This window comes from Trichosurus vulpecula, chromosome 5 (genome assembly GCF_011100635.1).
Source record: "Trichosurus vulpecula isolate mTriVul1 chromosome 5, mTriVul1.pri, whole genome shotgun sequence".
In the NCBI taxonomy this organism is placed as follows: Eukaryota; Metazoa; Chordata; class Mammalia; order Diprotodontia; family Phalangeridae; genus Trichosurus; species Trichosurus vulpecula.
The window spans coordinates 144,229,885-144,245,774 of record NC_050577.1 but is presented as its reverse complement, the minus strand read 5'-3'; positions in this window follow the sequence as shown (position 1 = coordinate 144,245,774).

Below are 15,890 nucleotides of genomic sequence, written 5' to 3'. Positions count from 1 at the left end.
AAGAATTTTCTCCCTTTGAATGACTGTGTGTTCCTACTTGCCCAAAGTCCTAAAGACATAAAGGCATGGATAAGGTCATCGATCTAGATCTGGGAGCATCCTCAGAGGCCATCTAGTCCAACTCCCTTGTTTTACAGAAGAAACTGAGGTCTACAGAAGTTAGATGATTCACCCAGGGTCACCTATTTAGGATCGTAGGACCATAGATTTAGAGCTAGAAATGACTCCAGAAAGCTATCTAGTACAACTTCTTCATTTTACAGATAAGGAAACAGAAGCTCATGGAAACTGACTTGCTTAAAGTTACAAAAGGTAATATCAGAGATGGGATTTGAACCCAGGTCTCTGGCCTCTTCATCCCATACTCTTTCCACTGTTCCACAAGGTTCTTCATTCCTATGACCACTGTTGTAACTTCAAAATTAAGGCACCAGGCTTTAGTTTCACAGGGCAAAGTTCACAACTGATGCTCCCTATGTACAAAGTGCTTCTCTCCTTTAAAAAAAAATTAGGAGTCACAGTGCTACTGAAGCAAAGGCCCTCTAAATGCCACTTTTGGAATGTTGCCCATAGGTATCAATTTTCTAAGAGAGCATGGAGTAATATGCAAACAAAGAATAGTCTGGCCTCAGGGTGTAATTGCTACCAGGCTTAGCTGCCATCTGCCAATGCAAAGAGTAAATGGCTTGGCCCTTGTGCCTTCCTTTGCATCTTCATTATAAATGATCATCCTCTGAATGTGTATTAGCCTATGAGTACCTAGCACACCAGACCACCAGGCATTATCCTAGTGCCTCCCCCCACCCCAAATACTTTTATAGCAGCATAAAATAACAGAAACCGCTCTTATCCATAAAATGCAGATTTATTGCACTAAGGAACTCATATTTATTATGATCTTACTAATGGTCTTTTAAGTCAAGTCTGCAACACACAATAAATTGTTCTGTAAGTTCCAAACTTTGTGATGACTATAATTAATATAATTTAAGAGCACAGAACAAACATAAATAATGCTAAATATTTTTAAAAGTTATTGTAATGCTTAACTGTTCTGAGAGATCTTTTATAGTTAGATGCCAGTTGTTGTCATGGGTAATTTTATGTATTTAGTGATCCATCCTTTGACTTGGGAGCCACAACTCAGAATTCATCCTTAGAGTACACTTATTTATTTTACCTCGATGATAGGCAGACACTTCCACTAAAGTCTTTTTCTACTGCCATGTAGGATCACTGACTACAGGATTATAGATTTAGGCCTAGAAAGGACCATAGTCCAAATCCATCATTTTATAGACCAGCGAACTGACAGAAAGGTTGAATAAATTACCCAAAGTCACATGGTTGGTTCAGTGGTGGGGAGATGGGTTTTGAAGTGAGCTATCTGATTTGTACTACATTATGGCATGGAGGTGATCTTGGGTCCATAAGGTCTGTGCCAATGGAGCACAAGCTTTGGCAAGCTTATGAATCTGGAAAGGCTTCAGGTTCAGCCCAAAATATTGACTATGTATATATGGTAAGAGAAGTGGGTGTCTTGTCCTCTTTCCCCATGGGCCTCTTGCTTGATCTCCAGCTTTCAGAGGGGAGACAGGAGGAGAGAACTTTACCCTTCTGCCATGGTGTTTTTTTTGCATAATTTCCTGAGTCTCCTGCTTGCTCTATAGCCTCCAATGGGAATGGGAAAAGGAGAAATGGGTGCTTTCCTGTGCATCTCTTGATTGACCTCCAGACTCCTGAGGGTATAGGAGACAATGCTTTACCATTATGTCCTTGCCACTCTTGTCTGGGAGTTCCCTACCTGGTCTTCAGCCTCTAATAGCAGTAGGAAGTAGAGAGGTAGGTGCCTTGCCATTGTGCCCTATGTATTTATTTATTCTCTAGTCTCTGAGACTCCTGGGGGAAGAAGAGAAATTGCATTCCATCATATCAGTCTCTGCTACTAAAGTGAGAGAAAGGGGATGTCATTTCATCAAGTTTCTAGACTTATCCCCTGCCTTGGAGGAATGAAAGTATTACCACTCTTTCTGCTCCAAGTTCTTGATTTCTCTCCTGAATTGCCTGACTTTGAAATGATGCTATCATAAAGGCATAATAATAATAATAATAATAATAATAATACTGGCTGAAAATCTCTGAATATTTTCACTTAATGATTAACAAATTACCCCTGGTTCTATCATGCCTCATACCAATGGTTTTGTATTCTTGTAGATCGTCATCTAAACCCCATTGTCCATCCCTCACTACACAATTCCTTATTCCCATTATCCTCAATCTAATCTCTCCCAAAGAAGCTTCCTAGCCAGAAGCTACCCACCTCTTCCACTGTGCTTTCTAGAATGCCTTGCCATGGTCAACAAACTTGGTTTACCCTTAAATCTTTTCCTTTCCTATTCCTTCTGTTTTGTGGCTCTACTGAGACCTGGCTACCTCTGATGACACTGAAAGCCTGAAAACCCTTTCCAGCCCTGGTTGTACTTTTGCTCACACCCCTCCTCACTGGTTGAGGTGGGAGAGTTGGAGTACTCTTTGATCCCCATTGCCACTTCAGATTCTCCCCTACCACTGTCATTCAGTAACCTCTCCTTTGAAGTTCAAGAAATTCACTCTACCACCCGATCAAAAGTCTGATAGCTATTATCTATCAACCTGAAGGACACTGTCCTTCCTTCTTCAAAGATTTCATTACTTGGATCACAATCTTTCTCTCCTCCCCAATTCCTGCCCTTATACTAAGGGATTTCAACATAACATTAATTCTCCATAAATAATCTAACCTCCCAGTCCCTCAATTGCTGATTTCCCATGACCTACTCCTCCACCCCAGCTCAGCTATATACAAAGATATTGCCACTACCCACAATGCATCCGCTCCATGTTTATGAAATTGCCTTATCTGATCACAACTATTGCCTTCCCATACTTCCTTTGCCTTCCAATACCAAACCCTGCTCTTCATCCATACCTACAGGATCAAATAGAAAATTTTCTGTTTGGTGTTTAAAGCCTCCCTGAACCCCCACCTTTTGAGTTTCCTTTTGCTTTATGTTCTACTTGTTACCTCTACTTCATCCTTTCCCCTCCCCAGTCCATGTACTGTTTTGGCCCAATGACACTGGTCTCGTTTCTTCCACAAAACACCCCATCTCCTGATTCCAGGCATTTTTGCTAACTGTCCTTCATGCCTGGAATAGGCTCACTCTTATCCCTCCTGGATTCCTTGAAGTCTTAGCTAAAATCCCACCTTCTCTAGTAAGCCTTTCTTAATCCCTCTTAATTCTAGTGCCTTCTCTCTATTATTTTGTATTTATCCTATGTATGGTTTGTTAGTACATAATTATTTGCATATTATCTCCCCAGTTAGATTGTGGGCTCCTCAAGGCCAGGGATTATCTTTTTCCTTTTTTCATATCCTCTACACTCAATAAATGTTTACTGACTGACTGACTCTTATCCAGTGTACCAAATTTGAGAGGCTCATCATCAGAACGTTGGTCTCCAGATGATGAATTTTTGTCCACAGCAGCTGATTAATATTTTCTACAAAGGTCTGAGGAGGGTATATTCTGCACCTGTGGAGGGAATGCTTACACCAATAATAAAACCATAGGTTTCTAAAGCATTAAGGTATAAGTAGATGCCCCCTTAATTTCTTTTTTTTAGGGACTCTCTATATTAGGCCTCTCAATAAAAGGGCTTGGGGCCCTTTAACTTTGGAGATTTGTTTTTAACTTGAGGCCTTTCCATGTTACTGAATTATATTCAAGTTTACTCTTTCCCCATAGCTTTTGGTTGAGAAAGCTAACAAAATCAATCATTTGTAAACATTAAAAAATTATTTTCACTTGTGAAGGTAGTTTCTCCAAGAAAAAGCTTTTTGGTTGACTGTCAAGGAGGCATCCCCAGTCAGGTTCACAGAAAAATGCCTTTAGAATATCTGAGTCAGTGACTCTGTTCGTTCATTAAGTTGATCTTTTCTGTAGGCAGCCAGTTCAATTTAACCATTTATTAGAGAGAGACAGGACTTGTCTCATGTAGATCTAATGTTAGTTAAAGATAATATGTAAAGATGTTTTAGTCTGTGTGGAAACTATAATGCAAAGGTGATATAACTGTGTATGTGCATATTAATACATAGAGTTCTGTCCTGAATTGATATGTGTCGGGTCTATACTGTGGTCCAGCTAGAGGTTTCAGCTGAGGGTTCTTTGATCTAATACCCAGATGGACCTGAGAAATCATCTCTTTGGATCCATTCCCTTTTTAAAGATAAAGTTGGGCCCAGAGAAGTTATGACTCATCCAAGGTCACACATGTGGGAAGCAGCATGAAAAGAGTGGTGAGTCTAGAGCCAGAGACCTGTGTTCAAATTCTAGGTGCTGTCTGTCCCTCGGCCTCATTTTCCTTATTTGTGAAGTGAGAAAACGGAACTAGATACTAGATGGCCTATGTGACTTTTTCCATTTCTCAAAACTATTAAGTGGCGGAGCCAGGAATGGTACTCAGTGACTACAGATGCAGTATTTTCCCCCATCACATCACATCACAGCCTCTACAAGTTCAAGCTCAGATTGGTGGTGTTGTTTAGGTATTTCAGTCATGGCAGACACTTTATGATCCCATATGGGGTTTTCTTGGCAAAGACCCTGGAATGGTTTGCCATTTTCTTCTCCAGCTCATTTTATAGATGAGGTGACTGAGACAAATAGGGTGAGGTGACTTGCCCAGGGTCACATAGCTAGTAAGTGTCTGAGGCCTCATTTGAACTCTGATCTTCTTGACTCTAGGTCCAGCATGGTATCCACTGTGCCACCTAGCTGCCCCTAATAGCAAGAAGCAGAGTAGCCTAGGTTGAGAAGAGTTAATTATTAAGGTCAAAGCAGCAACTTCACTTGGGTAGTAAGTACAAAGCTAGGTGACAGATTAAAGACAAAAGAATCCAAAACCTTGAATCTGAGGTAGAGTCTATTTTATTCAGGACTGGAATCTATAACACTCCATAGTATCCAGTAAAGGATTTTGACAATAGTTATATTATTGAGGCAGCTGGTGGTGCAGTGGACAGAGCAGGGGACCTAGAATCAGGATGACTAGAATTCAAATCCAGCCACAAACATTCCCAGCTGTGTGACCTGGGCAAATTTCTTAACCTTTATTTGACCATTTCCTCAACTGTAAAATGTGGATCATAATAACACCTACTGCTCAGCTATATTGTGAGGATCAAATGAGAGAATATTTCTAAGTATTTAACACAGTGCTTGGCACAGAGGAGGAGCTATAAAAATCCTAGTTCCCTTCCCCTCCCTCTCCACCCCTACCAGAAGTCAAAGAGCTTCTGCTGCCCATAGGGGACCTCGTATATAACCTACTCCCCCTTGACTTAAAGGGACTTCATTGTGTCTGTTCATGTTCCCTAACTACCAGTATCCTCTGGCAGAGACTCCTCAGGATGGATAGGGGAGTCTAAATTGCTTTATAAACCCACTGTGGAGGGGAAGGAAAGAGGAACCAGAGTGCTTAGACTGATTGGTAGTAGGATAACATCAATAAAAGAGCTAGGATGAGAGTTTGGTCAGTCAATTAACATTTATTAAGCTGTTACCATCTGCCCGGCACTGTGCTAAGTTCTGAGGGATACAAAGAAAAGCAAAAGACAGTCAGTCTCTGCTCTCCAGGAGCTTACAGTGTGAGGATGGGGTGGGGTGGGGGAACCACGTAAAAAAACTATGTGAAACGAGCTATATACATGATAAATTGGACATAATCAACAGAAAGAACGTACTAGAATTAAGCAGTATTAGGAAAGGCTTCCTGTAGAAGGTGGGATTTTAATTGCAACTTGAAGGAAGCCAGGGAAGTCATTCGTTGGAGATGAGAAGAGAGAGAAGTCTATGCATGGGGATATCCTGTGGAAAATGCCTAGAATTAATGAACTCATCATTTCTTATAGCACAGTCATATTCCATCTCAATCATATATCACAGCTTGTTCCAGTCATTCCCCAAATGACAGGCATCCCACAATTTCTAGTTCTTTGTTACCACAAAGAGAGCTGCTATAAATATTCTAGAACAGGTAGATGGTCTTTTCAAGGAACAGCAGACTCCAGTATCACTGGATCATCATGGGGAGTGGGGTGTAAGAAGACTGGAAAAGGGGTGTGTGTATGTGTGTGTGGTGTGTGTGTGTGTGTGTGTGTATGTATGTATAGGGTGGGTGTGGGTGGGCAGATTATGAAAGGCTTTGAATACCAAAAAATGATTTTTATATTTGATCCTGGAGGTGATAGGGAGCCATTGGAGATTTTATTGTGTGTGTGCACTTGTGGGTGGTGGAGGGGGAAGGCAGTGACTTGCTGAGATTTATGCTTTAAGAAAATCACTTTGGCCACTTCGTGGAGGATGGATCAGAGTGGGGAGAGACTTGGTGGTAAGGAAAGCAACCAGAAGCCTTTGCTACAATACAGGAGTGTCTTCACAGGGGTGATGGGATTGTCAGAAGACAGAAGTGGGAGTAAACAAGAAATATTACAAAAGCAAATTTCACACACCTTGGCAACAGATTGGATATGTGGGGTGAGAGATAGTGAAGAGTTGAGGATGTCACTGAGACTAGATATGTGCCTAGAGAACTGGAAGGATGTTGGTGCCCTTGACAGAACTTGGAGAGTTAGGAAAGGAGAAGGTTTTGGAGAAAAGATAATGAGCTTAGTTTTGGACATGTGGAATTTAAGATGTCTATGGACATCCAGTTTCAGATGTCTGAAAGGCAATTGGAGATGAAAGATGGTAGTAAGTAGAGAGGTTGGGACAGGATAGGTAAATTTGAGAATTGTTCCCATAGAGATAGTAATTAAATTCTTGGGAGCGGATGAAATCACCAACTGAAATTGTATAGAGGAAGAAGAGAAGAGGGCCCAGGATAGAGGCCTTTGAATACCCAAGGTTAGTGGGTGTGCTGGGTGTGCTATGGATGAAGATATAGCAGAGGGTACTGAGGAGTGGTGAGATAGGTCGGTGAACAAAGAGAGAAGAGTGTCCTGAAAATCTATAGGGAAGAGATTATCAAGGAGAAAAGAGTGATTGGTATTGTTGAAAACTTCAGTCAAGAAGGATGAGGATTGAGAAAAGGTCGTTGCATTTGGCAAATAAGACATCTTTGGGAGCTTTGAGGAGAGCAGTTTCCATTGAGCGAGACCAGGAATTCATAGAGTAAAGAACGAGAGTGAGGTGAAAACAAGTGGAGACAGCTATTATAGATGGAATTCTCAAGGAGTTTAGCCACTAAAAGGGAGAAATATATGAAATGATGGCTAGCGGGGATAGACTGATCGAGTGAGGGCTTTTTGAGGACAGAGGAGACATCGGTAGGTTTGTAGGTATAGTAGGATATCATACTCTACTTAGCTTGTGAGCTATCAGGTATTTGAGAATGGATTAGAAAAGCAGCTGTGGTGAGTGGGATGGTGAATCAATTAGGGAGATGTAAAGGGAATGCCTTTGCTATAATGAGGGCCTAGTTGAGATTATGTAACCAAAGTGTGTATTGGACTCAGTCTGAGACATAGGGGGAGGCTTCAGAGAAATAAGAATAAGGAAATTTAGACAAAGTTTGGTTGGCCCAGGGTAGTCCATGCAGTGTGAGTCTAAGAAAAGGAATACTCATTTCTTATCCTAAGAAAGATCTGAGCAGGGATGACTGGGTATTCAGTCATTCAGAACTGAGGGAAATAATAAGCTCATAGATTGAGTTTTAAGATTTAGAGATGAAGGGTATTTTAAAGATAATTTAGTCTAGTTTATTAGACTGAGACTCAGAGACATTAAACAACTTGTCCAAGGTCCTATAGACAGTTAAGTGGCAGAACCACAGTTTTAAACCAGGGCCTCTGACTCCAAATCCAGCATTCTTTCCACTGCACCATACTGTTGAAACAAAACTTCTTAGGAAAGAATCTTGGTCTGCTTTAGGTATGGACAATTACATATTTGTATGCAGTTTATATCTCTCATAGGAAAGTCACACTTAAAATGAATTTGCATTTAAAGCCAATTATTTAAGTGTGTTTTCTTATCAATGTCTCATTGCCAAAAAGGGATGAAAGATAAAAGGAAGGACATATTTCTGGCCCCAGAGAAAAAGTCTCAAGTCCTTAGAGAGTTCTGGTAGGGCTTGTCTGCTCTTATAGCCATACATACTATTTGTTGAAGTCTCTCCTCCTCCTCCTCCTCCCACACTCCACCCCCACTCTGTTCTTGAGGGTAGTCAAATGAAAGAATTTTCAAGTGACATTTTAGTTCTCTAAATTGAAAAAAAAAATCAAAGGAATTAGTACAAAGTGAAATTTTCCTGTTCCATTGAGGTGCCATCAAGGCAGTAATTTAATTAATGGACTATTTCATTGATGTAAGAGGGTGCTTTCACAGGACTTGGGGTGCTTTGTAGACTTCACTTCATACATTTCCCAGACCTGCCTTTGATGTAGGGTGGGGCTCAGAAATTCTATTTCCAAAGGGTAAAAAGGGAGGTAAAGAAATGAAAAGCAGTTTAACCAAAAAAAAAATTACTCAGTAAATCCGTGGAAGGACAGTGATTGTCCCATGGCTTTTGAAAAGAGTCAAGACTTATGTAATTCTGAATTATATGAATAGCTCCAGGTCATCTTGTTTGCTCACTCTGATGTGAGTGAAGGAGAAAACATGATATCTAGGATTGAATTTTCTACATACATTTCACTACACATATATTGTTTGACTTTCCTGCTTCCAAATAACTTTTGTTAAATTGCAAGCCAATAATTTGCATAAGTTAATTCAGTAAAAGTAATTATGATCAAATCAAATCAATATTTATTGAGCATACTCTGTCTAAGGCATTCAGCTAGGTGTTGTGAAAGAAAGAAAGAAAAACATCTGAAAAGTTCCTGACATCAAGGAACTTAGAGTATTATTGGGGAATTGATACCCATAGTTCAGTCAGTTTCAATGGGCCTTTATTAAATGCCTTCTATTTGCGAGACATTGTATTCATCAAATTACCACTATCAATAAAAGGCAATAAAGCCAAAGTGTAAAAAGCATTCTTATAACTCTGCGATTTCTAGTTTTCCCAGCCTCTGTATTTGTATGGGATTCAGAGCTGTGTTCAAAGAACTTTCTCCCCTAATTTCCTTGGTGAAACAATTGAGGTAGAGTCTTGTTAAAAACGACTAAAAAGATTTTTTTTGCTTGTAGCCTCTGACTTTCCTGGGAAGGAGCAGGGAAATGATGTAACCAAGGATGCTTCAAGGACATCTTTGAGCACAGAGGTCTACAAGTAGTAGCAGAAAGGGGAAGTCAGTGATGATCGAAGACTATGCTTGAGGGCTTCTTAGGCAGGCTCTCCTGGAAGCTTCTGGTTGCTGTGGGGAAAAAGGCTTGGCAGCTTTTGAACCACACTACTCTATTAATTTGTAAGGAGGAAAGGCAAATCTGATTGATTTTTCAGCCCTTGAGGTAAGAGACAGGGAGGCACTAGTCAGCTAGGAAACTGGACATTACTAGTTTGGAAGCTTCCAGACATAAAAGATCTAGATACGGGCTAAGTTATAAGAGAAAAGGAGAAAGGCAAAGGTACAGGGACATCAGTGATACATATAGAGAATAGCCAGTAGGAAAAAGAAAAATGAGACCAAAAATCCAGTGGATTTTTTCCGGACTACTGCTTCTCTCCATAATTAAACTTGCTGTGTGACTACTCTTGCAAATAAAATCCCTACCTTGCTAAAAGTCAAATTCATTCAATACTCATTTCTTCAGAATCTCTAGCTCTTTTAATTCCCATTGGCAGCAGGGTTCAGGGGAAACAGTACAAGTGCAATTGAAAAATTATGGGCTCTGGGGTCAGAAGATCTGGGTTCAAATTCTACATGTAATGTTTACTACCTATGTGGCCATGGGCAAATCACTTAATCTCCTTGAGCCTCAGATTTCTCATCCTAGAATCAGAGGGTTGGACTAGATGGCCTCCCTTCTAGCTCTAGATCTAAAATAGTGACCGCTCAACTTAGGCAGTTAGTATATTATATTCTTCCCAAAATCTTGGGGTATAGTCTTTCATAAATGTACATAGACTCCATGAGGGAGAATAGTCACAGAGCACAATTGTAGTGGACACATCCATTGGGGACCTGTGTGGCAAAGGAGTGACTCATGACTCATGGTACTGGAAGTCTTTTCTCCCTCCTTGGAGTACTCACATAGCTGCCATAGAGGGTACTTTTCTGTTTGGCACTTGCATATTTGGCCTCTGGGATGCATTCCTTTTTTTTAGGTCATGGCTAGCACTTGCATCTATCAGCAAAGATCTTGTCTCACCCCTTGAATGACTGTCCCTCCACATCCACCTGTTGTCAGTCTGTCTCCCTCCTTGTAACTAGATGCATTGTCTTCTACTTCCTTGGTGACATCATTTAGGAGGTGGGGTTAAAGGAGAGAGAGTTCAAATGTTCCCTCTTCTTAATCACGAGTAACTTCCTCTCAGGGTCTGGTTTTTCATCTATTTCTGTTTTCAAGTCTCAAACTGATGAATTCCAAACTGGAGCTCCTCTGTCCCTGGACTGGCTAATTCTCAAAATGAAGTACTATTTTTATTCACATCCCAAGGGACGTGCCTGATTTTTTTCAGGAGTGTGCTGGTAAATTTTTAACAAATAGTCTCTGGGGAAAACACACACCCACACAAAACACACTCTTAAGTTTAATCTGTATTTTAAACATTTTCTTCATCAATTTCTTAAGTCTAGGCAATCAATAAAACAATAAATCATGTCCTGATCTGTACCATGTTCTGATTTCCAAGTAATTGCTCACACTAGAAATTTAACAATGGGCTTTCAAATGCCAGTTTGTGCTGTCTCAACGAACCTCTGGATCCTTTCAACCAACCACTGGACATTTACTGTATGATGCCATTTATCTAATGACCTAGACCTGCAACTCTATCCAATTTATTAAATGCTCATTCACATATTGTGATGAAATTGTAGGAAAATTCCTCAACATCCAAATAAAATGTGATTATATTTTGGGTCTATTGATTAATTAATTCTCTGAATTCCTCATCTGAGGTGTCTGGTTCTTCCATAATTGCATTAATTAACAAGAACTTCTTACTCTCCCTCTCTGCCTTTCCTCCCATAAAATAATTTCTAGAGGAAAGGCACTAGCAGCAAGGAGGAGTAGGCTAGATGTCCCTTAGGAGGAACTTTAAAGTAAGCTAGGGATTCAAAGGGAAGAGTCAGGAGTTTGTTTCCAGCATGGGGAATATCTTGTGCAAAAACATGGATATGGTAGATAGAATGTTATGTGTGAGGAACAGCAAGGAAACTGGTTTGACAAAATTTAGAGTGTATGAGACAGGTAGGTTAAACTCAGTGAAAGGCTTTAAAAGTAAAACATAATACTTCATATTTTATCCTTGAGATAAGTTTCTTATCCATGGCAGTTTCTTGAACAGTGAAGTGATGTGATCTGACCTGCAATTTAGAAATATCAACTTGGAAACAGATGGATCATGCATGGGAGAAATTTGAGGAAGGCAGGCCAATTGTGATGCTATTACAATAATTTATACAAGAGATGATGAAGACATTAGCTAGGGTGGTGTCTATGTGAATGGATAGAAGGGAGCAGATGTGAGATATATTATGGAAGCAGAATTACAAGACTTGGCAACTGATTGGTTGGATGTAAGGAGTGAGAGAGGGGCAGCTAGGTTGCACAGTAGTCAGGAATAGTGGATATGCCTGGAGTCAGGAAGATTCATCTTCCTTAGTTTGACTCTAGCCTCAGACACTTACTAGCTGGGTGACCCTGGGCAAGTCACTTAACTTTGTTTGTCTCAGTTTCCTCATCTGCTAAATGAGCTGGAGAAGGAAATGTCAAACTGCTCCAATCTGTCAAGAAAACACCCAAATGGGGACACAAAGAGTCAGACATGACTGAAACAACTGGACGACAACCACAACTATTGGTATAGGGAATACAGTGATTAGAGTACCAAGCCTGAAGTCAGGAAGACTCATTTCCTGAGTTCCAATTTGACCTCAGCAGGTGTGGGGAATATGTAGCCTCCTAGGTTCTTGGGATCAGTCTTTTGACTGAGTACAAGTTTTACAGAACAAATACTTTTATTAAGGGGATTTGTTCTGTGAAGTTTGGATTCAGTCAAAGGGCTGCACTTGAGGACCTAGAGGGTCACATGTGACCTTGTGCCGCAGGTTCCCCACCCCTGCCTTAGATACTTACTAGCTGAGTGACCCAGAGCAAGTCACTTAACCCTGTTGGCCTCAGTTTCTTCATCTGGGCTGGACAAGGACAATGACAAACCATTCCAGTATCATTGCCAAGAAAACCTCAAAGTCACAAAGAGTCAGACATGACTCCACAACATCAAAAAGGAGTGATAATTAAGGTGAAGTTGAGCATCTAGGGGACCGTTGTACAGTCATTTCATAGTTGTCTGAGGCCGAATTTGAATTCAGGTCCTCCTGACTCCGGTCCTGGGGTTCTATCCACTGTACAACCTAGCTCTGGGTGACTAGATGAATGCATTATATAATTATAGATTTAGGTCTGGAAAGGACATTAGATGTCACTGAGTCCAATTCTGTCTTTTTACAGTTGAGGAAACTGAAGTTCAGAGAGGTTAAATGAATTTTTCCAGGGTCATGCAATTAATGTCTGAAGCAGGTAGGATTTGAACCCAGTTCTTCTTGACTTTTTTGTTCAGTGCCCTACTCCATGCTGACTTTTCTGGTGCCTGCCAGCGAATCAGAGAAATGAAGAAAAGGGGAAGGTTTTAAGGAAAAAATAATGAGTTACGTTTGGCATCTCTAACTCAATATGGCCAAATGGGCATCCACTCAAAATGTCCAATATGTGATTTGAGTTGATGAAGAGGGAACAGAGTTCAGGAGAGAAACTGGATAGATAACATTGGCTTAGAAGTGATTGTTAGAGATAGACATATGGGTAAGAGAAGAGCCTTGTAAGGAGGCCTGAGGTACACCCTTGCATGGGGAATAGGATGATGATACTATGAAAGAAAGAAATAGAACTGTGTTTGTTAGATGCTTGCTATGTCCCAAACACTGTGCTAAATGCTGGAAATACAAAGAGAAAATTGATATAATCTTTGCTCTCAAAGAGCTCACATTCTAATGTGGAGACAGCACATACAGCAGAGTATATGTAGCTGCAGGGCAATTGGAAGGAGACTGAAAAATCAAGTGAAGTCAAGAAGTGTATATTAATCACAATGTACCAGGTTCTGTGCTAAGGACTGGGAATACAAATACAAGCAGAAAGATGGCCCTTGCCTTCAAGGAATTTGCATTCTGATGAGGAAAGAAAACACATAAAGTTTTTATGTTGAAGTCGAAAAGCTGGGGGCTGTGTGTGGGATGGAAGGTAGGGGTCGGGGGAGGGCATTGTAGAGAAAATTCGGGAGAGTCAGGAGAGCAGCCTGGAGAGGAATAAAGATATGGTTGGCCTGGGTTTCCTCCCTAAAAAAGGGATGTTCTGAGAGGAATGGAGTAAAAGGAGCTAAGTATTATGCAATGAAATAATGCTAGTGCCACTACATGGGGTATGATTTTAATAGCTGAAATTTTCCACAAGATGAAAGATTGGGGGAGGGGGAATATTTCAAGGGTAAGTAGGACCTTGTTTCCTTCTCCCCTCCAGTTAGACCACACAGATGGTTTACCAATGTTAGATCAGCTCAGTGGCCCCCAATAGGTGTTCAATAAATGCTTGAATGAGTAGATGAGAAACAATTATTTCATTCCTTTCCAACATATGTTGAACTGTATGTCAGGGCTTTTTTTTCCTTTTTGATATAGAGCTGAATAGAAACTTTATTTAGATTCTGTAGGGCTTAGATTAATTTTTTTTCTATGTCAGATCTCCAGCTGGGAAAGAAAATCCATGTGCCAAAATATCACCACAACAGCTGTTCTTTGATATTTCCAGTTGGGACTAAAAGGGTGAGTGTCTGACATTTTACTATTATTATTTATTTTGTTGAGAGATCTCAGAAACAAAAACAAAACAAAAAAAAAACCTATGGATCAGAGAGTAAGTAACTTAACAGCAATAAATAGGAAGGAGCCAGATTTTTTATTATTTTGGGTAGATAATGAAAGCTTCCTCAAGTACTTTTTAAAAAGTCAGGAAAGTAATAAAAAAAAGCAAAACAAGTTTCTGTCAGATCTATAGAGGGAAAGGTTGAGGATTGAGTAAACTCTAAGGGAGTAGGTCATTGACCTGTTAATAGGAAGATTGACTGAGGAAAGTTGAGAATTGAGAAACTCTAAGGAGAGTAATTAGAGAAAATATTTTCCAATAGAACTGAGGGACTAATTAGAGAGCTGGAATATCTAGAGAAAGAGGATTTGAAGCAGGGGGAAAAGCTGGAAATTTATGGACAAAAAAAGAGGAGATAGTCTTAATGTCAGCTCTTCCTAAACTGGTTAACTCTATAATTCTGTTACGAATGATATATGTTGTAACTCTTGTGAAAATAGTTTTTGAGATGAAGCTTAGTAAAAATAAAAGGAATTGTGAGTAGAGATTCCATCCTTCTGTGCAGGCAGCCCCCTACTCTGCATGCCTAGAGAGTTTAATAGAAGCAAGCATCCCCTCACTTAAGTTAGGTGCGAGATCTTTTACAAATCCTCTAATAAAGGAAGAAGAGTCATACGGAGAGAGATTTTGTAAATTGAGAGTTGAAAGTTGAAATTTGGTGACATCTAAATGTGAATCTTGACTTCTCGGCATTTTCTCAGTGGTGTACTAATATGGGCTATGCACACGTTTCCCACATACCTAAGTTTTAAAATTGACTCTAAAGTGGCATTTTCTTAATTTTTAATACTGGTGAATCTCCGGGCATGAGCCAGCTGCATATAAATGCTAAGATCAACTGTTTTGATGGTTAATCCAGTCAAGCAGGCCATTTGTTAGAATTTAAACATAACATGCAGATGACTGGGTAAACTAAGTTGTTTTAATGTTTTGGTGTCATGTGATAGTAATTTTTCTCTGATGACTCCAATTTCAAAGTCATTTGACAGTTTATTTTTTAAACTGAAGTGAGATTGAACCTTTCGCTAAAACTGTTAAAGGTCACAAAAGATATTGGGTTATATTGTATAGTGTTGTTTTTAACCACTTCCAAGGATCAACAACTCATCTGTACATGCACAGATGAAAGAGCTAATAGCTAAGATAAATGAAAGCCTTCTTTCCAAAAAGAAAGAGTCGACCATTCTTCACAGGGCTAAAAGCAAGTACTTCTAAGTATGATTTTTCAAATCAATTCTATATTTCACTCTAATGTTCCTAGTACCGATGTGATATGCGGAGGCATTTTTGTATTAGTTGTTGAACAACCCAACTGCTGAATCCTGTACAAAGTCAGGCCGACATACTGAGCATTCTGGGATGGATGCCAGCAGCAAATTGTAGTAATCCAACCTTGTTGTTATAAAGGCATGAATCAAAAGCTCAGCATCTTGCTGAGACAGCAATCGTCTTAACCTTGTTATACTCCTGAGATGGTAATATGAGGTCTTATCAATATGGTTGATATGGCTCTCCACGGCAAGCTGAGGGTCAAAAACGACTGAAATTTATCAGGAAGAATATTGCTTTGTGGGATGTCCAGCCGTAGAATTGTGACTGCCTATTAAATCTTTACTGAAGTAAGACATATGTGGCCCAGGGAGGATAAGACAGGAGGAAAGAGGGTGGAATCAAAAGTAAAATAAAAACTGGCCAAATGATTTGAAAGTCTGATATCTTAATTTTCATCTATAGGCATCAATTTTGAGATTA